The sequence below is a fragment of the Rhinatrema bivittatum genome, chromosome 1 (assembly GCF_901001135.1).
Source record: "Rhinatrema bivittatum chromosome 1, aRhiBiv1.1, whole genome shotgun sequence".
Taxonomy (NCBI): domain Eukaryota; kingdom Metazoa; phylum Chordata; class Amphibia; order Gymnophiona; family Rhinatrematidae; genus Rhinatrema; species Rhinatrema bivittatum.
In genome coordinates, this window is record NC_042615.1 from 670,979,322 (window position 1) to 671,006,985 (window position 27,664).

The window sequence follows — 27,664 nt, forward strand, 5'->3', positions numbered from 1 at the left end:
CGAAACAAACACTTTCTTGGAGGCTGGAGTTTTTCTATGCAAAGCTTAGAAAAAAAAATCCCACACATGACACCATATGTGGGAATGAGTAGTGATACCTACAGGCCTGGAGACAAATTAGACTGACTCTAGCTTTCCTAAACTGTAACTGTTTATTATAACTTAACCCAAGCCCAACTATTGTATGCTTCTCATCATCATCACTGCTACTTGTGCTGACTTTAGGTCTCTCTGAAAGAAGATCCTTTTTTCTTTCTCTTCCATTGTCACATTTGCCTCTTGAAGCCAGGGAGCAGGTACAATTGTACAATAATATTTGTGTATATACATTTGAAAATTGAAAGTATGCATGCAAATCATATCCTAGTCCTAACTATCCCCTCCAGAATGGCTCTTTGTAATGCACATTTAAGTACACTCAAAATCACATTTGCATGCCCTTTTACATGCACAATTGTTAAAGTTAATTTTTTCCAATAAAACTGGATTTTGTGTGTGAACATAGATTTGAAAATTACCCCATGAAAAACGTCAACTTAGTGCAAGAATCACATACGCAAAAAATAGTACACTATCTATCACAAAAACTTTTATCCAGAGATAGCAGTAGTGTACCATTAAGTTATAGCAGTGCACTAACATGTTGCAAGGAAATATCTATATCTTTCCTGCCACCACTGGCACAGTGGCAATTGTAGTGTTAGTCTTATACTTGATGACATATACTGTAACATTTTCACAGAGATTACAGACTTACTTTTTCTAATAAGTAGCATCCCAAACCAAAGCTAGGTACAATGCCAGTGAGAGACTCTAATAGCACATTTTGTGTTTTCTTTAAATTATCTTTTTTCTGATATTTTCTTTCATTCTAAATTTTGAAGCAAGGGCCTTCAGTACCTCTGTCCTTTCTCTTTGAAATTCAATAGAATAATGACTGAAGAAAATGGTTACTGCTCAAAGTGCTCTTTGTTTCACTTCTAATAAAAAAAATGATGAAGTCATAATATACAGCTGGCAGATGGGATAGGCTAGTTGAAAAATTGCTGCAACTTGATTGAACCTGTTCCTTCCTTGTGCCATTCACAATCAGCTTTGATCTGTCTGGTTTGGAATTAATAAAAAAAGCATTACTTTTCTTTCCACATAGACTTTAATAAGACCAAATAAATAACCCAATTGCTATACATACAAAGGAATGCCTCACCAGAGTGAAAATCCTTGGCCTCACCCAACTAATCAACTGTTCAATGCTTGAAGTTGGCCATACCCTTGACCTTGTACTTGAACCATGCAGCCTACTCCAAGAGCTACAAATCATCAACAATATCCAAATTACCCTGCTCTCTTAGACAGACCATCTTCTAACATGCCTGGAGACGCAACCATTTCCATCCACAAAACATAAAATGAACATTACCAAGCTGACCAAACTCTCCACTAACTTGACCCTTGAAAATTTCCTTTAAACCTGCAAAAACTGGACTCTCACTGCTTCCTTCTACTCATCCAAATTAACCAAGGAAGTCCTCTATCACTGTACTTATAGACTCCTGGAATCCCAGATTGTCCAGATCAGAAATCCCAAACCCACCCTCCTGGTCCTCAGATGAACTCAAAGAACTAAAACAAATTGGAAGATTAGAGAATAAATGGTGGAAATCTAAATCACAAAAAGACAGATGTAAATGTAGAAGACATCAGACAATCTACCACAAAGCCATTGCAGAAGCAAAAAAAAAACAAACGTATTTGTCCAAAACTATAACCCCCAAATTAAAGCTCAATCATAATCTCTTCCTCAAAAGAATATACTCAGTTAAATGGCAAAATAAGAAAAAAAAAAGATTGAGAGCCTACTGGCCCTAACACAGACCCCTTCCTCCCTCCTACCCAAGATCCAAATGTTCAGCCTTCTAGACTGAGGCTACTACTCTTCACACTTCCCCTCCACCTCCCTGCTTCCAGGTCTCATCAAAATGTTAAACATTTTCTAAGATTCACGCCCTCCCCATCTCCCCATCTCCCCAACTCTTATTCTACCATCCTCCCGGTACCTTAAAATCATTTAATCAACAACCCAGATCACAGTAGTGGCATACCACTACCCGGGCCTGGTGCTTCTGCCATTGCTAAGCAGCTATGCTGGAAGCATACACTTCCAGCATGGTTGTCTAGATGTGCTATGCTAGAAGGCTAAGCTTCCAGAGTAGCTGCTTACCAATGGTATAAGTGCTGGGCTGAGGTCGAGATAGCCTGCTACTGAGATCCCAGCTGATGATTGAAGGAGATTACCAGGAGGATGGGAGAGTAAGAACTGGGGTACAGGGGATGGTGGAGATGGTGGGGGGGGGGGTCCCTGGAGCTTATATATATATATATTTTTTTTAACTTTCTAGGGGGCCCGGGAGCAAGGAGGGATGGGGAGAGACTGGAACTGGCCACAGTGCTTAGATTTTTCAAACTATTAGATAGAGGAGGGTTCTTGGGAGGAGGGGGGACATGTTAGGGCCAGTAGGCCCGCAATCTTTTTTTTTTTTTTTTTTTTTTTAAAGCCTTATTTTTCCACCTAACCAGCTATATTTGAAAATAGCCTGTTAAGGCTAAAATTATCCGAGAACTCATTCCTGGATAACTTTAGACCTGCTATTGGGCACATCTAGAATTAGGTAAGTAATGTATCCGGCTAACTTCTAATAGATTTAGCCAGATAAGTGATTTGCTCAACTTTGTCCCACCCCAGAATGTCTCCAGATGCCCCTTTCTTATTAGACTAAATTTTAGCTGTATATGGACCTCAATAAGTTTAATATATCTGAGATGTGGAGATTCAAAATGCTAATTAGTAATTGACTTTAGTTCTTAATGTAATAATGTTTCCTGATCTAGAACTTCTGTAACATTTATTTATTGATATTTGAAGTTTGGGCATACAGTAGGTTGTAGTTAAAAATTTTGTTTGCTATATATGACACATGACTTATCAATGTTATGTTCTATATCATAAAGCCAGTAGCAGATAAACAAAAACACTGAATTCTCATATAAGGATCTATTTATTGAAGAACATTAACATACTTTAAGATATTTTTAACATGCTTTAGCATTCCTCCCCCATTAACACAGGATTCATTAAAGGACATTAAACCCTTAGTTAACCCTACATTTGCAATGGTAATGTGTGTTGCTGTAGCAGTAGATGATGTTCTTTCCCAACTGTGGGAATGCATATTACTGGCCTTGGGGTGTTAAAGGGCAACTAGCCTGAATAACATCCCACCATTTCTTCTATAAAGGCAAATGCTTGCAAAATAGCTCATTGATATTCATTTTTTTATACAAATACTACTAAACTTTGTGATACATGACAAACATTGAGAACATTGGCATGCAAGTGCTGTTATTCCTAGAACCCCCAACTCCTTCACATCTCAAAAGGTGAAACTAGATTCAGATTATGTCTCCCCCAAGGTGGAATCCACAGGCACCAAATCTCTCACAAAACCAAATCCCCCACTTGTGAAAGGAGGTTCATTAATAAACTGAGCAGCCTGGAGCTGGGTCCCAATGTACTTGATTGGATTAGTAACTGATTGAGTTATAAACAACAGAGGGTAGGGTAATGGTGATTGAATAGTGAAAAACATGATTAATGGTCTGCCTTAGTGATTGGTCCTAAGGCCAGTTCTGTTCAATATCTTTGGAACTGATATTGCAAAGGAGTAAAAAGGAAAAGATTGCTTGTGTATAGATGACATTAAAATCAGCAATATAGTGCAATGGCTAAAACTGTTTTTTTGGGTGGGTGCCAACATTGAACAGGAGATCAGCCCTGCCATTGTTGCTGCCTCTCCTACCTGTAATCCTCCATTGGCTAGGCTACCTGCCACGACTGCATCAACTCTCCAGCCTCCCCCTTGCTCTAAGGGAGGCACCTGCAGCTTGGCCCTGCTCACCAATATCATCATTGGGCGCAGGATTTTTTTAGTATGGCACCAATGCTGAAGGAACTTGCGCTTTAAGGCGAGCGCCTTTGTCACGTGCACAGGGGAGTGTGACAAAAGAGCCTGCCCCTTTGTGCGCCCCTTTGTGCTCACCTCGTTCACACCTCAAAACTGAACTATCATGGCAGCCATGGCATACAGTGAGCATAATTTGCCTTCTAATTCTTTTCAGTTCTCCATCCCAGTAATCACAGGCCAAGGACAGTGGTATTTGATGCCATTTCTGCCCTCCATACACTATAACCCGCCACTAAAATTGCCTTAAAACACCATAACTCCCATTATTGAATCTACGGGCTGATTTTCGTACTCATAAATGCACAAAAAAGTCAGCTGTCATTTATGACCTTCTCGCCTCTGGAACATATGACTGTCTATGTGTTTCTGAAACTTGGTTGAAATACTATGACATTCCAATACTTAACCGCTGCTGCCCACCACATTTCTCATACTTTCCTAAGTCCAGACAGGGGCTAAGAGGAGGAGGTTTAGCTGTACTCTTTAAATCCCACTTGAAATTTTCTATGGTAGATATCTAAATTCCTTCTCCATATGAGCTGATATGTCTGAAATCCCAACATTTTAATCTTTGCTCGACCTATTGCCCCCAGGGCTACTTGCCTGTAATGCATCTCCTCTTTGCGAATCGATTCTTAACCTCAACTGAAATCCCTCTCTGACCATAATTCTACATGACTTTAACCTCCAACCTCCAACCTCCTCAATTTCATCCCCTAACCACATTTTGTTTGATACCCTACTCTCCTGTGACTGGAAACAAATCATCTCCTCTCCCATTCAAAAGAAAGGCATTTGCCTAGATATGGTATTTGTTAACCCCTCTGATTTCCACATAAACAAAGCAAATATCTCCATAACTGAAATTCCTTGGAGTGACCACTTCCTCATCTCCTTCTCACTCAGATACAAATACCTTAATAAAATTTCGCACAGAATTAATACCACTGCCATGAAATGAGGGCATTTAGATATTGAGACCCTTTCATCTAACCTCATACCTGTTCTGGACAATAACTCCTGTAACTCGCCTGAAGAAGTTTTAGAAATTTGAAACACTTCCCTTACATCTACCCTTGATAAACTCGACCCTTTGAAACCATTCTCAACCAAGAGAACTAACTCAGCCCCATGGTGTAATACCATGCTCCAAGCCAAAAATGAGCTGAGGAAATGTGAGAGAAAATGGCGAAATAACCCTACCCAGACAAACAAAATAGTCTATGATTATAAACTCGCATCATATCAAGAGGTCAGCAGTTCTGCTAAGAAAAATGATATCGACATGAAATTGGCTTCTACACTAAACAACCCTAGAGAGTTATATTTCTCTGTCAAGAAAGTCATTAACCCCAGCTCAATTCATTCTACTTTACCACCCACACTTCCTGGGATGAACATCGCAAAGACAATCACATCTTACTTTAATAGTAAAATAGAAAATGTAAACAGCACCTTCAATAACTCATCTATCAAAGAAACTGATGAATTTACTACAATTGGTCCAGTCTGGGAACATTTCGACCATATCACAATATCTGATACTATTGAGATTGTCAATAACATTAACCATCATTTAATCCCCTAAACCAATATCATACTGCATTACTTAAACTGATTAAACTCAACATTGCTCCTTTCATTACTAATTTAATTAATTCTTCACTACAACATGGTGTTGTTCCTGACCTACTAAAACAAGCTTCAGTCTGGCCCATAATCAAAAAACCATCAGCTGATCCTACTCTTATCTCCAATTACCGCCCGATCTCTTTTCTACCTTTCATGGCCAAAGGCATAGAAACTGGAGTTCTTCTCCAATTCTGCAACTTTATTGACTCTAATAATATCTTTAACCAATGTGTTTAGGAAACATAACTGCACTGAATTACTGTTGCTTTTCAGCTTGATGTCTGCTCTGCATTTGACATAGTAAATCATCCCATTCTATTTTCCATATTATACTCAATTGGTGTAACTGCTTCTGTTCTGTCCTTGTCCTCTTCGTACCTCAATAACAGGACCCAATAAGTCCATATTGATTATTTTACTTCTGCCATAGCGTCACTGAGCTCTGGGTTATCCCAAGGGACTGCTCTCTCTGCTGCCTTATTTAATGTCTACTTAACACCATTATACCACACCCTTGCTGGCCTTGGAGTTCATTATAAGATTTATGCTGATGATATCCAATTATTTTTCCCTCTGAATGAAACATGGGCCCTTACAGAATCATTCCTCACCCCCTGTCTTATAACCATTCAAAAATGGCTTCACACCAATAAATTAGCTCTCAACTTCCATAAAACAGAAATCATAGTTCTATCACATTTTCCTGTTGAAAACACACCCAAGTTCTTATTCAATACTCATTCCATCACTATCTCCCAAACTGTATGTAATTTAGGAGTCACAATTGAGTCTTCTCTCTTTGCACGACCATATAAGAATCATTACCTACTCATTCTTCTACAAACTGGGGTAGATTTTCAAACCGTGCGATTTGGCGTACTTTTGCTGGCGCATCAGGCGCCAGCAAAAGTACGCGGGATTTTAGTAGATACGCGCGTAGCCGCGCGTATCCGCTTAAATCCTGGATCGCGCGCGCAAGGCTATCAATTCCGTATAGCCGGCGCGCGCCGAGCCGCGCAGCCTACCCCCGTTCCCTCCCCTCACCTTCCCCTCCCTTCCCCTACCTAACCCACCCGCCCGGCCCGGTCTAAACCCCCCCCTTACCTTTGTCGGGGGATTTACGCCTCCCGGAGGGAGACGTAAATCCCTGCGCGCCAGCGGGCCGCTAGCGCGCCGGGACGCAACCTGGGGGCGGGTCCGGAGGGCGCGGCCATGCCCCTGGACCGCCCTGGGCCATAGCCATGCCCTCGGGCCTGCCCCCAGAATGCTCCCGACGCGCCCCGAAAACGCCGCGCGGTTCAGGCCCGCCCCCGACACGCCCCCCTCAGAAAACCCTGGGACTTACGCGAGTCCCGGGGCTCTGCGCGCGCCGGTAGGCCTATGTAAAATAGGCTCACCAGCGCGCAGGGCCCTGCTCGCCTAAATCCGCCCGGATTTGGGCGGATTTAGGCAAGCAGGGCTCTTAAAATCCGCCCCACTATGTCTACTCCGTCACCTCAAGCTCCTTCTTGAACATTCTGATTTCTCGTTGGTCCATCAATCCTTATTATTCTCTGGTACAGACTATTGTATCTCTCTCTTAGCAGGTCTACTATTATACACAACTCATCCTCTTCAGATCATGCAAAACACAGTGTCCTTGGATCACTACACTGACTCCCAATCTCATACTGTATACAATACAAGCTTGCCATGATCATACACTCCACTATTTACAATTTACACTCCCCCTGGGTCTCCTCGATACTGAAAATCCACTCTCTGTAACACTATTTAATATCCCATCTCCAAAGCTTACAAAGAAAGCACTTTCTTTTCTGCAGGTCCTCTCTTATGGAACAGCCTACCAAAGGAAATAAGATGCCTCTGAGAGAGAATATTCTTAAAAAAAAAAAGCTCTAAAACCTTTCCTCTTCAAGAAAGCATTCCCAAACCTAAGCGATAATGCATCCCTCACAGGGAGTTCTAAGTAGCCGAATATTGGCCACTCTATTTGCTCCTATGTCACAATAGAGTCAACTCCCATGTTTCTATATATTGTTTCCCCTTATTGAAGAATTATGTAATATTCTGTTTTATCTTACTCATTTTATTTATGTTTGTTCATATTGTACCCCTTCTGAATGTGGGAAGAGCAGGTAATAAATGCTTTTAGATAAATAAATATATAAATATAGGTGGGCAGCATGCATACAAGTCTGAACCTTATTAGTAGTACTCTCATTGATAAATAATACCTTAGATGGTACTTTAAAACATGCATGTGGGCGGCCATACTCACATATAAAGATGCATGAGTGAATATTTGCTGGAATTTTAAATAATTTATTTATTTAGTTAGTTATTTTATATACCATCATTCCAAATAAAGATCACAGTGGTTTACAACATAACATACATATAATGGCATGATTTAAACAATGACTAAATTTATGACTAAATGTAATCACATAACATACATAATATACATAAGCATAAACATTGACAATGTAATCAAGTGGGATATAGGTCAATGGGGTGTTCTAGAGTTTTAACTAAAGGTACTGGATAAGAGATTAGTGGTTTATAATATTAGTTTTCAATTTTTTATTTTGACATCATTGGGGTGTGATGGGCTGTTTAGTTCTATTGTTTTGTTTATTAATGTCTTTGACCTTATTGGTGCTTGTTTCATGTACAGGTAGTTTTAAGTTGTCCTTATTGGTGTTTGCTCTGATTTCAGCTAAGTTTTAAGGTAGATTATAGGCATCTCTAAATAACCATGTTTTCAGTTCACTTTTGAATTTTTTCTTTCTGGGGTCAGTCTTAGTGTCTCGGGTAATGAGTTCCATAGTGTTGGGCCAGCAATGGAGAACACAGGGTTTCTTATTTTTGTTAGATGAGTATTCAGTAATGTTGGCATTCTGAGATCATAGCGATCTCTGTGGCTTGTATGGTTGTAGTCCTATGGCTGCCAGACCTGTGTTATTAGAATGTATGGTTGTATGTATTAGAGATGTGAATCGTGTGCCCGATCGTCTTAACGATCGGGTTCGGCTAGAGGGGGGAAAAAATCTGATCGTGGGTGATGTGAATCGGAATTGGTTCCGATTCACATCGTTATTTTTTTTGTAGTGAGGCCCGACCCTTTAAAATTAACCCTTTACCTTCCCCCACCCTCCCAAACCCCCCCAAAACTTTTTACGATTACCTGGTGGTCCACTGGGGGCGCGGGGACCAATCTCCCGCTCTCGGGCCATCGGCGCTATTTTGGCTGCCACTCAAAAATGGCGCCGATGGCCTGATAAAAAAAAACCCACCCAACCCTTTAAAAACGACCCCTTAGCTTCCCCCACCCTCCCGAGCCCCCCAAAACATACCTGGTGGTCTAGTGGTGGTCCCAGGAGCGATCTCCTGTTCTCAGGCCGTCGGCTGCCACTCATAAAGATGGCGCCGATGGCCCTTTGCCCTTACCATATGACAGGGTATCCGTGCCTGTCAGTTTGTGAAGTGAAATAATAGTGCAAGGTTATTCATGTTTTATTTAGCTCTAGGGCTAATTTCTTATCTAAAGACAATAATTTTAGGACATTTCTTCAGTAGCTATATTGTCATGGGTAGGGTAGATACTGGTCAGTTTGAGTTAACATATAATATAATTAATATAGGCTGTGAAGGTTCAACACCATGAAATCTGATGGATGTTTTTCCGCTGTGTGACAACCCTGCGGATTTTGAAAATAGTTATAATGATTTCGAAAAGAGTTAAGTTTCATACCAGATATTGAGGACAAATTATCAGCAACGTCGTCTTGAGGAAATTTCGACACATTAGTTAGCGCGGAGGCAGCTTGAACTGTGTAAAGTACATCTGGTTGGTACTATTTGAGTTTTGATGATGGAGCACAGGGTGTATATACCTGCAATGGATAGATGTTTTTTATTTGAATTGTTTTTGTATTTCATTTTACTTTTTGGGTTATAGAGTCCTGTGCTATGTGCGACTGTCATTCTTACAATATGCAATCATCAATGACAATAAAGTCCCCTATTTGATGTATGGATATGAAGAAATCAGTGTTATGGAGATGCCAGTATGAATATATAACTTGTGGATGACAATAATCTTTCCCTGAAGAAGCCCTACAGTACGGGCGAAACGGGTATCTCGTCGGGTATTATATGGAAGTTATATTATCTAACTGTTGATATGTTATTTTAAGATTGTCATTGTTTAAAACCATTGTAGGTACTTGTTACCAGTTATAACATGTTGTAATGAAATCATTATAATTGTATGTAATATGCTGGTTTATGTTAACATTATATGGGGAGGTACAAGGGTTGTTAGCATATAGGATGTACGAATTTTAGCAAGTGTTTGGGATGTGTGGTATGAGTAGTATGATTGGTATGTGTGGAGGGTGAGATGTGTTTATGTGGGTTTTAATCTGGAAATTTCTGCAGCACATAGTGGAACTTATGTAATATGGATATTTGAAATCAATGTTTAAATAAAATTCAATATATAATCATTGTTTGGCAGTATAAATTATTGTTTCTACAGCAGGTATAGCAGAAAAAAATGTCAGTGTATAATGTCCAAGTTGTTTTTTTTTCATTCAGTTCTGTTTGCCTGTAAGCTACTGTGCCCACCTGCAGTTTGTTGCACTCGGGGGTGGACCCTTGTCCTGGGGTAGAGATGGAACGCCTCCTGAAATGAACAGGAGGTAACTGGCCCCAGGGGGTGGAGCACTGGAGGAGACAGAGGCTGGGAAGAGATTCACCACTGAAAGCCCGAGGTCTCCCGGGGAGGAGCCCATAGGGACCCGGGCTGCTTGGACTTAGGTGGGCCTCGCAGAGTCTCCTGAGAGAATGAAAGTCCGGCGTGCCCACAGAGACAGGGGGAGCGTGATCGGGTTCAAAGAAGGCTGCTGGTTGGAGCAAGGAGAACCAGAACAGAGTTGGTGATGACAAGGCAAGGAACAGAGCCAGAATCTGGAGATGAGGTCAGGCAGGCAAAGGTCAAGCTCCAGAGGTCAGTCCGAGGAATGGTCAGCAAAGAGGGATCAGGTACCGAGGTCAGATGAAGTCAAAGGTAGGCTGAGGTCTTTGAGTCAGGCAACAGGCAGGCAGGCAGGTCAGGAACAAGCTGTTGTCTTTGAGGCAGGCAGCAGGCAGGCAGGTCAGGAACAAGCTGTGATCTTTGAGGCAGGCGGCAGGCAGGCAGGCAGGCAGGTCAAGAGCAAGCTGAGGTCAGTACCAGTAAGACTGTGTGAGGGTACTACCTGGGTAGACAGACAGATGAACAAGCAGGACACAGAACTAGGATGCAGGAACAAGTTAGGAACAGAACTGGAACAGAAGAATCCTGGAACTAGACTAGGAACAAGCAGGAATAGGTACAAGCGCAGAGGCAATCTTAGAACAAACTGACCCGATTGCCAAGGCAAGGAAGTGCTAGCAGGATCTTCCTTATAACGAGAGATCAATCAGGGTGCGCCGCAGAGCTAAGACCCGCCCTTGGAATACATGAGTCCGGGCGGTCCGCGCGCACGTATGGGCATGGCTAACATGGCCAAGGACGCCGAGCCTCGGCGTGAGGCCTGGCACACAGTGGAAAGCCCGGCGACCACCACCGTGGGATGCCGGGGCCTGGCAGAACTGGCAACACTGCAAGGGAGGTCGTCCCGGGACCTGCCATGAGACCATGAAGGTGAGCAGGCCCGCGCGCGAGATGGCCGCAGGCAGGGCGCGTAACACAGTTGACTCCTCAGAACTTCTTCAGTATTCTTAAAAGACTTTTAGAATCAATTTTCATTGGGGTTTACTCATGTAAATAGGGATTTACTATGAGATTGATTTCAGGGAGCAAATTAAATTCAGTATAATCCTTCCATTCATCTCTCAAAAAAACAGCAAAGGATGTATCATGATATAAGTATTGTGGCATGGACCATCTCTTGATCCCTTTATTTGCATCTGTCAAAGCCACCAGAGTCATTACTAGCACATGGTCAGAATATATAACATCCATTATGGAACTGTAGAGCAGTTTACTAAATATTGTTTCAGGCATAAGAATATAGACAATGCAAGAATATATATTATGAACATGAAAATAAAAAAATATATTCTTTGTCTTCTAAGTGTAATGATCACCAGCTATCTATCAATTTCAGTTCTTGACATACAAATCCCAACCTAGATCAGCTTGTTTTTTTTTCTAAGGGTTTTAGCCAGTTTGCAGTCCACTAAAGGACTATCCTCCAAATTAAAGTCCCCTCCAATAATAATGGCATATCCGTCCCAGGAAGGCAATTTTGCCTCCAAAGGAGTGAAAAAACCATGTGAATATTTATTAGTAGCATAAAGGTTCACTAGGAGCACCTTCCACCCCTGCAAAACCCTCACAACCATTATAAATCTGCCATTTGGGTCAGAAATCAGTTTTTCCTTTTCAAAAACCACATTTTTGTTTATGAGAATTGCAGCTCCTCTTTTTCTAGCTGAAAAAGAATAGAAAAAAGCACTGGCTAACACATTTCCTTTGCAATTCTTGATGCTCCCCATCCTACAAGGGGGTTTTTCTAGAGAAAGGCCACATTTACATGACCTTGTCTTAGATCCATGATCAATTTCTTCCTCTTGATAGGCGAGTGCAAACCATCAACATTGATTGAGCAGACAATAATATTAGCCATCAGAAACAGTATTTACAGCCTCTGGAGCTGATTCATACAGAATCTCTAGGAATGAGAACCCACAGCTTAGGTCTCCCCCCTGTCTTGAAGATTCCCCTAAGGCAAAGAACCACTTGCTTACGACCTCCTCTCTTAGATGGCTGTCAACACATATGAAAACACACAACCCCATCCACACCAACCACATCCCAACCCTTCTCCCCTATCAAATTGATAGAAAACTCCTTAGCCTTTGTCCAGAGATGCCCCTCCCCCCCTGTGTTCCTGGTGAAGAGTATGTCCTTCTTCAATGTTTGCCAGCAGGCAGACAATCTTTCATGACAAAGGTCTCCCGGAGCCAGTGGTGTGCAGTGCAAATGAGATATATAAACCTCAAAAATTGAGTTCAAACCACATAATTCCAAACTTGAAGTTGCAACAAGGAATTAGCCTGCAGTAACAATGATTCCCAAAATGAAAACAGAAACCCAGCTTGAGTCCCAAAACCCCGATGGGCAACTCAAGTCAGCAGCTCGGTGTCTTGGCTGGTCTGCTAAACTGAACCAGTGCCACCCACTTCTGGAGTTCCCCACAGCACTTAGCCTCTAATGTGTTCGTTACACTCAACCCCATTAAGTGGCATGGCCAACGCATCTCTCCCTCTTCCGCTTTCATGTTGAATCAGTAATTCAAACTGCATATGACTAAGGCTGTAAGGCAGCGCTATAACTAATAAGCATTGTAGACTAATACAATAAAGAGGGACCTGTATTCTTCCCAGATAAAGCAGGAAGCCAAGATCCATGTCAGGCCCTGTACCTCAGCTAATACAGTAAACGTTAAAGCTGAACCACACCCTCAGGTTTCAAGGAAGCAGATATTAGAGCACAATGTAAATCTTCATATTGAGTGGACTTCACGAAAGACAGTACATTTAATCCATAATGATTATCTGGTTCTCTCTTGATTTGGTCCACCAGCTCCCAGTTTATGGGCCCTCTCTACCAAAATCAAATTATCCTGTGCATTCACCTGAAGAGCATCAGGGAGTCACTTCTCACAAAATCAAATTAAGGCTTCACTCTGAATAGATTCCAGGACTGCTAGTATCTGCAAATTATTTCCTCTGCTACCATTTTCTAACTCATCTAATTTCAGCTTCAAATTTTTATTTTTCTCTCACAGCTCCTCATCTGTGGTCTCCAGCGAGAGCGCGTGATCGTCGTGTTCTGACAATTTATTTTGAATACTGATAATTGTGGTGTTAAATGCATCCACTTTATCCCACAGCTCATCAACCAGTATGGGTAAGGTCCCAAAATTCAGCTTCAGACAAACAGTCCGCGGTAGGACCTACCTCATATAACCATCTTTTCCTTGCCCCTAGTTAGTTTCCTTAGCTGCCCCAGTTCTTTGGGCATTCTGCTATCTCTTCTACAGTTAGTGCCAAAAATTTGTCCATCAAATCACCAGCTTAAGGAGCCTTTGAGCTCCCCAAGTTCTTCAGGTTAATAGCCAAAATATATTAAAAACACCGCTGGCTCCAAGGGAGTAGGTCAGAGGAGTGACTGTTCATGGTGACATCATCACCATGCCCCAATTTGTTAGCTTTTCTAATTTCCATTTGCATTTCACTGTTTGCTTCTTCATCCTGACCCAGTAGAGAGTAGTATACTCCTACCAAAATACTCTTCCCCACCAAGAACAAATTTCTCTCTTAAAGATTCCACTTGCATTGTCTCCTTTTATTCTGTTTAACTCTATGCCACCTCTAACATATAATGCTACCCCTTACCCCTCTGTGCTGAGACAAAGGCATGGGCCTCCAGGAATCTTCTCCCTGTTCTGGAACTTAAAAAATGATGCAGTCCACCAGGACTGTAGTGATGTGATGTCACTTCAGCACTTTCCACTGGTTTAGCTAGTGCCATTTTGACATATGGCCAAATTTATGGCATATATAGTAAATGAACGTCCTTGAATACAGTGTTTGATGATAGAACATGTTAAGGATCAATGTCCAAAAATGGGGCATCGCAAAATCATTTATAATGGGCCTGCTAAGGGTATTGGAAATGTGTGTACTGTGAAGGCAAACTTTTCTATGGCTATACTTCAAAATGACACTCTCCACTCCAGAGGAAGTGCTGAAGTGTTGTCATTGTGGCATCATCCTCCAGGCAGATGGCATCATTTTTCAAGCACCATGACACAAACACAATGGGGCCGATGCTATAAAAAACATGCAAAGAAATTGCATTCATTAGGAATGTATGCGGTTTTAACACGCACATTTTTTCACCATCACCATGGATGTAATATTTAAATTAATCTGAAATTAAAAGCGCGTGAAAATCGTGCATGTTGCATCCGTAGCGCCATTGTTATTATTGCATTGGAAATTCAATATTGCATCACTCGTGCGATCAGTCTGCGCATATCTGTCAAAAAAAGCTTTGGCAACTGTAATATAATTGTTGAAGTACATAAAAACGATATTTAAACCAAAAAATGCATATTTGATATCGGCTTAGAACCCCCATTGTGCCTGTGATGTCAGCAAGCACGTCATAATACTATCAGGAGCAGGGTATATCAATTGCTGCAATGAGGCAAACTTCCCCTTTGTGTCGAGTTCAATTGGACCTGTACTGGCTACCGACTGGTCCCTTGAATTCACATGACTTGAGCTTCATCGAGACTTGAGCTTCATCGAGATTCATTTCACCTCATTTCCTCATTTTGCAAAGGTAAGAACTGGTTACTTTCTATTTTTAAAAACACTTTTAATATTATATATATATTTTTTGGCATATACAGTGGAGGCAAATGTTTCTTAAGATATTGCATTTACGTTCCCTCTGCGCTCGAAAAATGTGCATTCAATCACTTGTTCGCGACCTCGCTAAGCCAAATGCCCCGTATTACATCGGCCCCAATGGCTGAAGGCCTGGGCTAGGAGTTAATGAGCCTAGGCCTTTGTACTCTTGATCCAGATTGATAGCAGCTAGGTAGAAAGCACATCAAACTAGGTCATGAATACGTTGTACAACTCTCATCTTTGTGTACATTTCATCACGCCAAATCACATCAAATTTTCACTGCTGTGTACTGTGCTATTTGTAGCAATGGCTGTGCATGTAAAAGTGGCCCCCAAAAACTAGGCCACCAGCAAAACCTCACCCCAAATTACTAGTTGTCCCTATTAAAGTGGTATAAAAAGTTGACTAATATGTGTGTCTCTCCAGAGTTTCTCTCTCTCTCTCCACTTCTCCCTCCTCCCCTCTCCCATCTCCCGCCAAAAACGGGATTTGCGATTTTTAGCACAAACCCTGTTTTGGGCATAATGCACAGCATAATGCCAGGAAAAAAGGTGTAGTTATTTCCGGCATTAAAACCTGCAATAACGAGCATTATGCTATCACATGCAATGCTAAGCACCCCTTATTTTATTTTACTGCACCTTAACTCTGCCCAAACTCCTCCCATTTGGCAAACATTTTAAAATTTGCATAGATGCGTTATTTATCTCAGGCTCTAGAGCCCTAATGCTCGCGATAAAGCCCTAATGCTCACGATAAGGACATATGTGATTTGAAAAATTAACCTTTAATTCTTTACCAAATGCACTTCTTTGACCCCAGAACTTTTCTAGAGTACTATCTCCTAATGAGCAGAATTGAATTTTCAGCTCCAGAATCTTCTTTTTCTAGTTGAGTGAAGTAAAGCATTTGTTATGGTTCTGCCTCTGTAGCACTTTTTTTTAAACATCTGGATCTATTTCCTCCTGCAGCTTCTCAGTACTTTTCTCCTGCAGTTCTTCCCCCTTCTCTTATTGCGCTTGAGATATTCAGGTCACTTATGCTGAGTGTGGACATTCTTCTCTGGTTTCCTTTTATCTCATCTCCTGAGGCCAAGTAGTTCTCCTGCTTCTCTCACTCAGCAGTGACAACCATGTGTTAGGTTTACTTTTATGCAGTTCTGAAGAAAGCAAGCAGAGCCACAAGGAAAAGAGGATTAAACCTACTCTGCTTAGTATGCACAAACTTTTTAAAGTAGCACTACCACATTAAATAGCAATTAGCTTTTTATAGAATGTAGTTTTGCTGTTAGCATGTGCCCTATTGTGTATACATCACTGAGTCTACATGTTAGCTTGTGCCCTAAAAATTCTAGTCTATTGCTCATTAAATATCATTTTAATGTGTATGTAATAAAATAAACATATGCAAATTTTAAAGTATAGATCCCTTAGTTTGAATACATGTACTTTTGGGAATTTTGTGGATATAAAAATATATAATGCAACATTAAGCATGAGAAGTCTGCATGAATCCTAAAGTAATATAAACTGATCATATATGCCCTCTTGAGATGTACTCAAAATGCAATTATAATTGGTGGCCTAGTTACATTAGTGTTGACTCAGCATTTAAGAAACATTTAGGACTCAGTTTGCAAAATCATATTTACCCTGATCTTATTAGAACAACTTATGCAGCTCAAATGCAGTAAAACTGAGACTTTGGAAAGAGTTGTATATGGTGCATAATTTTAAAGTGATAGAGACTGACTACATGCAAATGAGGACTTGGTTTGACACATTGAGGCCAATATTAAAAAAACAAAGAATAGATAACTTATCTGGCTAAATTTAGCTAGATAATTTAACTTGGATATTCAGAGAGATAAAAGTTCAATAAAAGCCAAAACTTGCCAGCTGAATACACTCTCACAACAAATTCACATCTTTAATAATCAACTCTATTCCAAATCTTATGGTTTTGTTATTCACTCATACACTTGAAATGCAGCTTCTGCTGTCCTATGGCTCAGTGAACAACAAACCTTATATACCATCCACCTAAGCAGAAAAGATCTAGGCCATACTAGACTGGATTGGCTTAAAAGGTCACATGTTCTAAAACAGCCTATCCAAACAGCTTTTTTAAATAGTAAAGCTCTTCATGTATAAAATATTTGATCACATGTTAGTTCTTGGCCAGTTCACATCAACATTTTAGACATTTAAAACTACTTAAGAAAACATTTATGGTAATCTTTTCTACCAATAAAACCTACTCTTCAATTCTTTAGAGATATGCATGGCAAAAAAAACCCCATTTCTTTTAATTTTCTTACATTCCATTTTTATTTTATTTTTTTCATTTCTTTAGCTTTGTTTTTTATAATTTGTCATTTTAAAATGTAAATATTTTTAGCATGTACTAATCCAAATTAGTGTGAACTAATTCAAATAGTACATACTAACTTCTTTTAATGTACACTAAAAGAGTGTGCACTATTTTGATTTAGTGCACACTAAAAATAAAAAAAAATATATACAAAATGTGGTGGGTTTTTTGGCCATTTCTTTTAAAAAATGAAATGAAATGATATAAACAATGTCACTGACATTGTCTACATCATTTCAAATGAAAGCACACCTCTACTATCCTTACAATAATAAACTTCATTCTACATATGATTCTCCCCAGTGGTTTTTAGATATAGTCCAGTTCAGGTGAGTGCATTCCAGAGTTACTAGAACATAGTATGGCTATAGGAAGAGTGTTGCTTTATGCAGATTGCGACTTTTGTGAATAAGTGTGCCAAGACTGCTGCAAACGCTATAAAAAAAAAAAAGTTCCCCTAAAGCCAAGTTAGCCTCATCAATCACTGCACGAGATTGTGAGAATCTGCTACTTCTTGATCATTGAGCTCTTGGAGTCATTAGGTGGGCAGGACAGGATCATAAGGCCTAGGTATACAGAGGTAAAAGGAGCCTTGCCACCAGAAGGTGGCAAATGTGCATGTTGTGCTTTACACTTTTTGTTAAAAAAAGAAAAAAAAGAGAGAGAAAGTGAGCAAGCATGCAACCCACATGTGGCAGCAGACAGCTTTGGGATCCAACATAATAGCAACATCTTCAGGATCTAGCAAGGAGGCAGCTCAACATGGGGCCCTGACAAGATAATATGGCTTCTGCTGCTGCCTTGGGCAGCTAGATAGTGATGGTTAGATGTGAGAAAAACTGACATACAAGGCCATTATGTAGTCTCATAATTAATTAAGTCTCATAATTAAAACATGGTTTCTTGAAAGGGAACAGATTGAAACAACTTTTGAAATTTCAAAGTTTTCACCTGCTAACTTTTAAAGCATTAAATATATCTGTTCTACTGTGGAAGAATTTAAATCTCAGGCATTTTTGTTAGCCCTTTGTTTTTTTTTTAACAAGAGATATCCCTTATCTATAGTGAAAGCAGCATATAGGAGAGCTTTTTATTTGGATCATGATATGCTACTGCAATTTCAGGAAAAATCTGATTTGTCACAGGATGAATATATGCTCCCTTATTCGGATAAGTCAGCCTTAATAGTGCAAAGCATCAAATGACATTTGCATATGACAGTGCTTCACTTATCTTCTCAGAAGCATGCTGATTGCTTAGCAGGGACAAGAATATTAGAGATCTGATTGTGAGGGCAACTCTAAGTATACTGTCAATACTATCGCTTGATCTTTTATCGATTGGTCATTTTCCGTGTAATGCTTGTGAGTTATGTACCAGCAGAATGTCAGAAGTTACTTGGGAACATCCCATCTGACATGTTCAATTAAAAAAAACAAACAAACATTACATTGATTGTACCTCGAGACCTGAGCAAAGGCCCAGGCCTGGGAAATGCCCCACCCCCACCCCATGCTTACCAAATCAGACAATGCATCCTTCCCGGTCCCAAATGCTGGGGCCTTGTTCCAGACCTGACACCTGTGCCTCAGCCTAGGCCAGGGCCCAAGTCCTGGCCCAATTCAGCAGCCCAGAAGGAGGCTGAGCCCGATGCTGTAACTTCGGCCTAGGCCAGAGCCAGGACGCAGACCAGACGCCATAGCTCGGTCCGGAGGCCAGGTCCTGATGTTGTGGCACAGCCCGGAAGCTGGGTCCTGACACCCGTGTTTCAGCCTAGATCAGGGCCCAAGCTCAGGTCCAAATTTGTGGCCCACCCCAAATGCTAGTTCTCAACTCCGGGTCCTTGTTACAGACCTAATGCCTTTGCCTTGGCCTAAGCTAATGCCTGGGCTCAGGCTCGATGTAACCAGGCCCAGAGGCCAAGTCCTGATGCCATGACTGAGGCGAAGGCCAGGGCTTGTACCCAGGCCAGATGTCACGGCTTGACCTGGAGGCCAGGTCAAGCCGTGACATCGGGGCCTCAGCCCGAACTCTTGCTCAATGCAGGGGCCTGGCCCAGAGGCTGGGTCCTAATGTTTGGGCCCAGAGTCCATACACCCTTGCCCAGAGTCAGGCCCAGTCCCGGAGCCCAGGTCTCAGAGATCTTTTTCGGTGTCTTCTTTCTTTGGCTCTTCTTTGGCAACTGACGCTGTATGCTGGGATTGTTGTGCCAGATTTAATTAACTCTGGTACAATGACCCCAGCAGATGGTTGGCAAAGAAGAACTGAAGAAAGGAGATGCCAAAGAGGAGCTGCAGGTCTGGGCTCCAGGCCTAGGCTTGATACTCTGCTGAGGCCCTAGCCTCAGGACCTGGCCCCTGTGTCAGGACTATATCCATGCCCTGGCCTAGGCTGGGGTCCAGGCATCAGACCACAGCCTCTGGGCTGGGTCCTAGTGTGAGGCCTATGTCCAGGCCCTGGCCTAGGCCTGACTCAGGCATTGGGACCCAGCATCTGGGCCAGGCCCTCAGCTTTGGGCCTGTGTCTGGACTGAGAGCCCCAGCATTGGGACCCAGACTCTGGGCCGGGCCGTGGCATCAGGGTTTGGCTCAGGCTATGGCCAAGACCAAGGTCCAGGCATCAAGACCTGGATGACCAGGCTGCAGCATCGACTTGGGTCTGGGCCCTGGCCTAGGCCAAGGCCCAGTCATTGGGTCCAGGCCTTCAAGACTGGGCCTTGTGTAAGGCCTAGGCCAAGAACACAGCAACCTACCATGGCCTAGGCCTACTCAAGGCTTAGACTTTGGAATCAACTGGACCCAATGCCTGGGCCAAGGCCGAAGCCTTGACCTTGCATAGGCTTAGGCTGCAGTATGCCCTGTATCCTCAGCCTAGGCCTCATCTGCAGATGCCCCCTCCCCCCCACCCCAGATTGGATAAGTGGGAACCAGGAAGGATTCTAGCCCCAGCATTATTCTGGGTGGGAGGGTTGTGTGGGGATAAAAGGAGTCCCTGTTAGGCCCCATTGTTTTCCAGTTATTTTTTCAATATTTATTTCATTTTTTTAACTAATGAAACAAAATAAACATTATATGAAATAAGATTTGTGGGGAACTACTCCTGCAAAAATTAAATGAAAAACAAAATTACATTTTCACCATTCTCATCCCTATTCCACAGTTTAATGTGCACTGTCTATTAAAAACCTTCAATGTTGTGATTTCTTCTAATGATAGTTTGAAAGGCATGCAAAGCCAGCTCTTTTGGAAACCACAGCTCATCCAGAGTCAGGTAAAAACAGTTACAGTGAATTGAATCTAGCAGCTGCAAAGGTAAACTCCTGCTTTAAAACCTAGCACTGTCTCCTTGAGAAACACCACTATTGCAGACATAATTTGCCAAGCAAATTTTAATTCCTTAACTTTAAAGGCATGGCCTGCTTCTAGATTCAGCTCTGATTGTCTGGGATCCCCAGAACATCCAGGCACAACTAAAAACATCCAAAAGAATTAAAATCAATACCTATCTGGGTAAAACGTGCTTCACAATCTGACTCCTTGAGAACCATAACTGACCAGACTAATTTAAACTGCACAACCAATGTAAGTTAAATCAAATTTTTTACCAGCAAAAGCAAGCTTTGTTTCCAAAAAAGCACAGCCCAGATTATTTTAAATCCACAACACACAGTGGGGCAGATTTTAAAATGTACGCGCGCGGCGTACATTTGTGCACACAACCCAGCACGCACACATGTACGCCTGATTTTATAACATGCGTGCGCAGCCGCATGCAAGTTATAAAATCAGGGGTCGGCGCGCACAAGGGGGTGCACAGTAGTGCACCTTGCGCGTGCCGAGCCCTCGGGGAGACCAGCTAGCTTTTCCCGTTCCCTCCGAGACCGCTCCGAAATCGGAGCGGTCTCGGAGGGAACTTTCCTTCCCCTCCACCTTCCCCTTCCTTTCCCTACCTGTCCCGCCCCCCAGCCCGAAAAAAAACAAACCCCGTACCTTTGTTTCGGAAGTTACGCCTGCCAGAGGCAGGTGTAACTTGCGCGCGCCAGCCGAGTGCTGTGCCAGCGTGCGATCCCCCGGCTTCTGTACCGGAGTCCTCTGCCACTCCTCCCGGACTGCCCCTGGACCGCCCCACCACGCCCCTGGATCATCTGTGCCGCCCCGCCCCCGTCCCACTCCCTGCCCACCCATTCAGAAAAGCCCTGGGACATCCGCATGTCCTGGGCTTTACACACGCCACCGGGCCTTTTGAAAATAGGCCCGGCGCAAGTAATCCTCCTACGCGCGTAAATCCTTGAAAATCTGCCCCATTGCTTCTTTGAAAACCACAGCTTGCCAAATTGATTTAAACAGCACAGTCAATGCAATTTGCCAAATTAAGCCAAATTCCTCACCTGCAAAACGAATTCTGATTCTGTTTGCAGCAGTGCATCAGCTCTTTTACTCCAGTCTCAGCCTGCAATCTTTTTGAAACAGAAAGAACTGATTGATTCAGTCCTGAGAGTCATCATCATATATAAGTAATAATCTGCTAAACAACTCCACTCTGACTCATAGAAAAACAGTGTGCACCTTTACTATGCCAGCCAGAGCCAGTGTTAGCCTTTTTGCTGCCCTGGGCGAACAATTATTGTGCTTCCCCCCCATCCCGCATTTTCATTTAATCTCTGTCTTGGGCCCACCAAAAACAGCTCAGCTCCTTTCAGCAAACCTAAATTTTAAAAACTGTCACCCCCACACCTCCATGTCTTCACCCCCTCTACCCTCGAATCAATGGCCAGTGCAAGAGTATTAGGTGCCCTAAGTTAACGTTATACCCTTGCATCCCACCCCCACCCTCTCTACACACACACACACAGTTAAAAGTATACATTCATAGTAACAGATTTTACATGAAAAAGAATATTCAAAGTACAATGTTCTGAGATAAAAAAATATCAACATATATATTATATTTACATGCACTGCTATGGTGCCAATAGAAAATCATACAAAAAAACCCACTTAGAACCCATATGATATTAGGACTACTGTAACACGTGTTGGGTGTGGACTTGACCCTCAGAAAGCTGTGAGTAAATTACAATTAAAATAAAATAAGCCTCCCATACCAAAACAGCACTAACTGCCAGCACTTAAAAAGTAAGAACCCTATCAATGAGAAGGGGGCACTGCAAATATTACACTAGGCCCTAAAACACCAATACACCTCCTATTAGGAAACAGAACAAACCAAGCTGCTACAGATTCCTAAATGCTAGCAGAATACCTCTTCTTGCTCACACATGCAGAACACAGGCAGACTCTCACCAAATACAGAAAAAAGAAACCATAATGTATAAATAGAAACATGCAGGCAAAAACTGAATTGGAAACTACAAGTCAGACTCTGTATACAGTACACTACAGTGCAACAATGGATAAACAGAACCATCACCAATTAAACAATAAAATCAAGAAATATAATAAATACATAAATCATAGTAGTATAAACATACTAATAAAAATAATTTTTAAAAACAGCTGATGAATGGAAGATCCTGTAATTAAATATTCACATCAAATTTGTTTTAAATTGCCCAAATACCAATAAACTATTTCAAAACAGAAGACACATCAAATAATATCCCAAAATTAAAACAAATAACTAATAAGGATAAGGATTCATGCTCTCCATACCTGAGAATTTTTTATTTCCAGTCACCCTGGGATTGTCAAGGATTAGTGGGAGAGGGATGTACAAGCTTTCTCTTCCCTCTCTCATAGATATAAATATATATATCTATACATACATACACACACACACACACAAACATATGTTCTCTCTCATGCACAACTCCCTTTCACATACACACATGTCCCTCTTACATACACACACACATGCTCAGACACACAGACATCCCCTCTCTCTCACACACACACACACATGCTCAGACACACACAAGAAGAGAAGTGGCAGGCCTGAACTCCCACCCATTCGGAAAACCCCTTATGTTTGGATACCACAACCTTTCCTAATATAAACTGCAGAATTTATTGCTCAAAAAGAACCATTTAGACCTCTTACTCCAACAACCCTAGAGCTTGGTCTCTTCACCAGTCTTAATGCTCCCTTTCACAAACACATGCTCAGACACACACACATACACATGTGTGCTCCCTTTCAGACACATAAACTCAGACAGATGCAAACACGTGCTTACACACATGCTCAGACTCGCACCCAGTTTCCCTCCTGCTCATACACACACATATCGGCTCCCTCTTTCACATACATAGCAAGGACTCTCCTGACAGCCACGGGTCCACCTCTCTTTTACTTGCCACTGGGAAGGTTTATAATCACTTTGCAGTCTTTTCTTCTTCTGGCTGCTTGGCAGGTTGGGACCACCGGGCAACCCAGCATCTCCTTGCTCTCAGCTGCATGGCAGGGTGGGAGCATCGGGTGCCGGGTGACCCTCAGCTCCTTCTGCTCAGCAGTGCAGTGAATTGGGAGCATGGTACGATTCTGCAGTTCCTTCCACTCATCCGCGTGGCAGGTTGTGAGCAATGGGTGGCCCACAGTTCCTTACGCTCAGCCTCGTGGCGAGTTAGGAGCACCTGGTGGCCCACAGCTCCTTCTACTCAGCACATGGTGGGTTGGGAACTGCCGCATGGTAGCAGCCTCTTCCTATTCTTGGCCTCCTGGTAGGGCCTGTTGGTGGTGGCATCAGCCACATTGACTTCAACTTGGGGCTGACTGTGGTCCCCAGGTCACTGCCCCCTTTAGGCCGCTGCCCCGTGCAAGTGATGGCTTGCATACTGGGATGCAACAGCCCTGATGCCAGCCTTCTCTGAGTATACAAGGCTCAGTAATTCATGCTACTCCTGCTGCACAGAATCTGCAGTCCAATCACCTAAGAAATGTTGTGCTTCAATCCAACCATCAAGCAATGTGAAACCACTGTTTATGCCTTTGCTTCAGGTGAAGCTTGATCCAGCTGTCACAGCCCTGCTTCAGCCTCTGTAGGACTCCATTCTTGCTGATCCACTCCAGCGGGCACAGTCTATTTCAGCCAGCCAGTGCCCGAGGGACACCGTTTTAACCACCCAGCTTCATGGAGATGCTGTTTCAAGCAGCAAGTGGCATATAGGTTTACCAACTGTCCGGATTTCTTCCAGGTACAGATTTGTTATTTCTTGTCCAGAAGCCAACAGAGGTTAAAATGTCTGGAAATAGTCCAGATTTTAGTTATCCAAGATTTCCTTTTTGGAGCTGGACTGTGTATGATCTGCTGTGCGTTTTTTTCCCCCAGTTGATAGGAGAGGTGGTGAGATGTTGTCTGGTCTTCCCCGGTTGAAGAGGAAGCTTTATGTCAGGGCTTGGGGAAGGAGTGGGTGGCAGGTCTGTGTATTCCTGTGCACCTTTGCTTGCTGTTTTCAGGGCTTCTCACTGCATATCCTATTGCAGGCATGCTGTGGTCTGACCATCAACGAAAGGAAAAGGGAAGCTCCTCAGTGCTGTCGGCCTGAAGAACAAAAGACACCTAGAGTTGGCCTGATGAAAGGAAGAAGCCCTACAGGGACTTTGGCAGCCCAAAAAAGAAAAGAGGTCTGTTGCCAGCAGAGCCTTCAGAAATAAAGGACAGGCCCCACAAGCTCAAAAGCCCGAAGCAAGAAACAGGCCCCATCGGCTCGAAGCAAGGAAGAGGCCCCATTGGCCAGGAAGCAAGGAAGAGGCCCCATCCGCATTCCCTGTCCTGCTGGCGGCCCTAAGAAGAAAAGAGACCTGGCACCGGCAGAGGAGTCAATCAGAAGAAAATGTGAGGCCCTGCAGAGCCATCGATGGATCCCATCCTGCCAGCATTCTGAAGAAGAGGAGTGGCCCAACCTGAGTTTGTGTGTGAAAAAGTGTGCATGGGAGTATGTATTTATTTGTGTGGGTGTAAGAGATCGAGTGAGTGTGCATGGATGTGTGTGTGTGTGTGTATGTACAAGAGAATGCATGGGAGTGTGTGTGTGTGTGAGAGAAAGTGCATGGATGTGTGTGAGTGAGAGAGAGTGGGTGTGTTGAGTAACTGTGTGTTTGTATGACAGAGAATAAATGTTTGTGTGCTCTTCCTGTTGTGTCCGTCGGTTCCCGACGCCCTTTCTCCGCCCTCCTCACCTCTTTGGCACCTCCCTCTTCGCCCACGGGAAGTTTGGCTGCTGCGGAGTTTCTCTGCCGAGGTCCTCCACACTGCTAACTGCCATGTTTCCTGGAGGCCTAGGGGTGCGCACGTGGCGCGGCCCCGACTGAAGTACCGGTGATGGTGCAAACCTCAGGGGTGTTCCCCGAAGATGACGTCATCCGCGACGGATATTTAAGGTCTTAGAATTTGCTAACACATCGAGTTAGCAAGGAATGACAATGGACTCGCTTCGACTTTCCAAGCTACTCTGCCTCCTCGGACTAACCAGGGGTACCTGCTCCTCGGGGGCCTTACCCTCTCTCTCTTACTTTGTAGATTGCAGTCTGGAACCGGTACTCGCTCCTCGAGGGCCCTTGTTCCCGGACTTCTTCGAATTAATTTCTGCCAGGAAGTCAGCACTGCCTACTACATCTGTGAGTTACCATCGCTCTCTCAGAGCTTTCCCTGGAACCAGGTACTCGCTCCTTGAGGGCCTATACATTCCAGCTCCTGGGCTTCTATGAGACATTGTGTGAGACTTACCATCAGGTTCGGTACATGAACTCTGCTTACCCTGCCTACTCACTAATTTTCAGTTTCTCTTCAGCTCAGCCTCCAGGGATCGCTGTTCCAGCTTCTGAGGGACTACAGCCCAGCCGGGCATTCCAGCTCACTACTGCCACCTCTAGTGGTTCAGTATACTGTCTAATAAAAGAACTAGTGTATGTCTGTCTCCATACTCTGAGCCTGACCGGTGGTCCCTCTCGAGGTCTTCCCCATGGGTGTGGTCATCTGCCACTGGTCCAAGGATCTACCCACAACTCTCCTAAATGCTATAGATTGCTAACTCCTTTCTGATTGCTCCTCCCATCAGATAGTGGTTTCATTACACTTCCTTTCTCCCCCCACTAATCTATGACAGTTTTGGTGAGTGGAAATTAAAAGCTGCCAGACAGGGCCGGTACAAGGGTATCAGGCACCTTAGGCATCTTCTGCCTTACACCAGCCCAGCCCATCACGCCATACCGCCTGGGCTCGCACACTCTCTCCCACTCCTCCGCATGGAGAAAGCTGAAGAAAGATGGCAGGAGTAAGGGTCCTGCTGAGTGAGCCACCGCAGGTGAGGTATGTGTTTGGGGGGGGGGGGGGGGGGGATCAGGTTACTGCATGGCTGGTGAGCTGTGAGTACCTACAAGGGAGAGAGAAGCACTGGGTCGGGTGAGGATGGACAGGTCACTTGTAGAGATGTGCTTCGTTTTTTCCTGCCGGGTCGTTTTTTGACTCGGATACTTCGTGGTAAATTTCGGGTTTCCTCGTCTCGTTTTTCGAAAAAACGAAACGAGGAAACACGAAACCGGGCCAAAAAACGAAACGGCAAAGGAAGCTTAAAAAAAACCCACCCCAAGCATTTAAAATCCTTTTTTTACATATCTATCATACACTATCACCCCCCCCCATCCCGATCCCTCCCCAAGACTTACAAAGTAGATCCCTGGTGGTCCAGCGGGGTCCCGGGATCCATTTGCCCTCCTCCGTGCCCATGTTTCTGCAGCCGTGCTCTTTAAAATGGTGCCGCGCAGCCTCTGAACTACCATGTCACAGGGGCTACCGGCGCCATTGGTCAGCCCCTGTCACATGGCCATCGGCGCCATCTTGTGCTCCTGTCATGTGACTGGAGCTGACCAATGGCGCCGAAAGCCTCTGTGACATAGTATAGGCAAAGGCTATCGGCGCCATTTTGATTACTGGCAGCCGACAACGAAATGGCTCCCGGACCCCCGCTGGACCCCCAGAGATTATTGGCAAGCCTTGGGGGGGTCAGAAGGGGGGCTCCTGACCCCCCCAAGGCTTGCCAATAATCTCTGGGGGTCCAGCGGGGGTCCGGGAGCCATTTCGTTGTCGGCTGCCAGTAATCAAAATGGCGCCGATAGCCTTTGCCCATACTATGTCACAGAGGCTTTCGGCGCCATTGGTCAGCTCCAGTCACATGACAGGAGCACAAGATGGCGC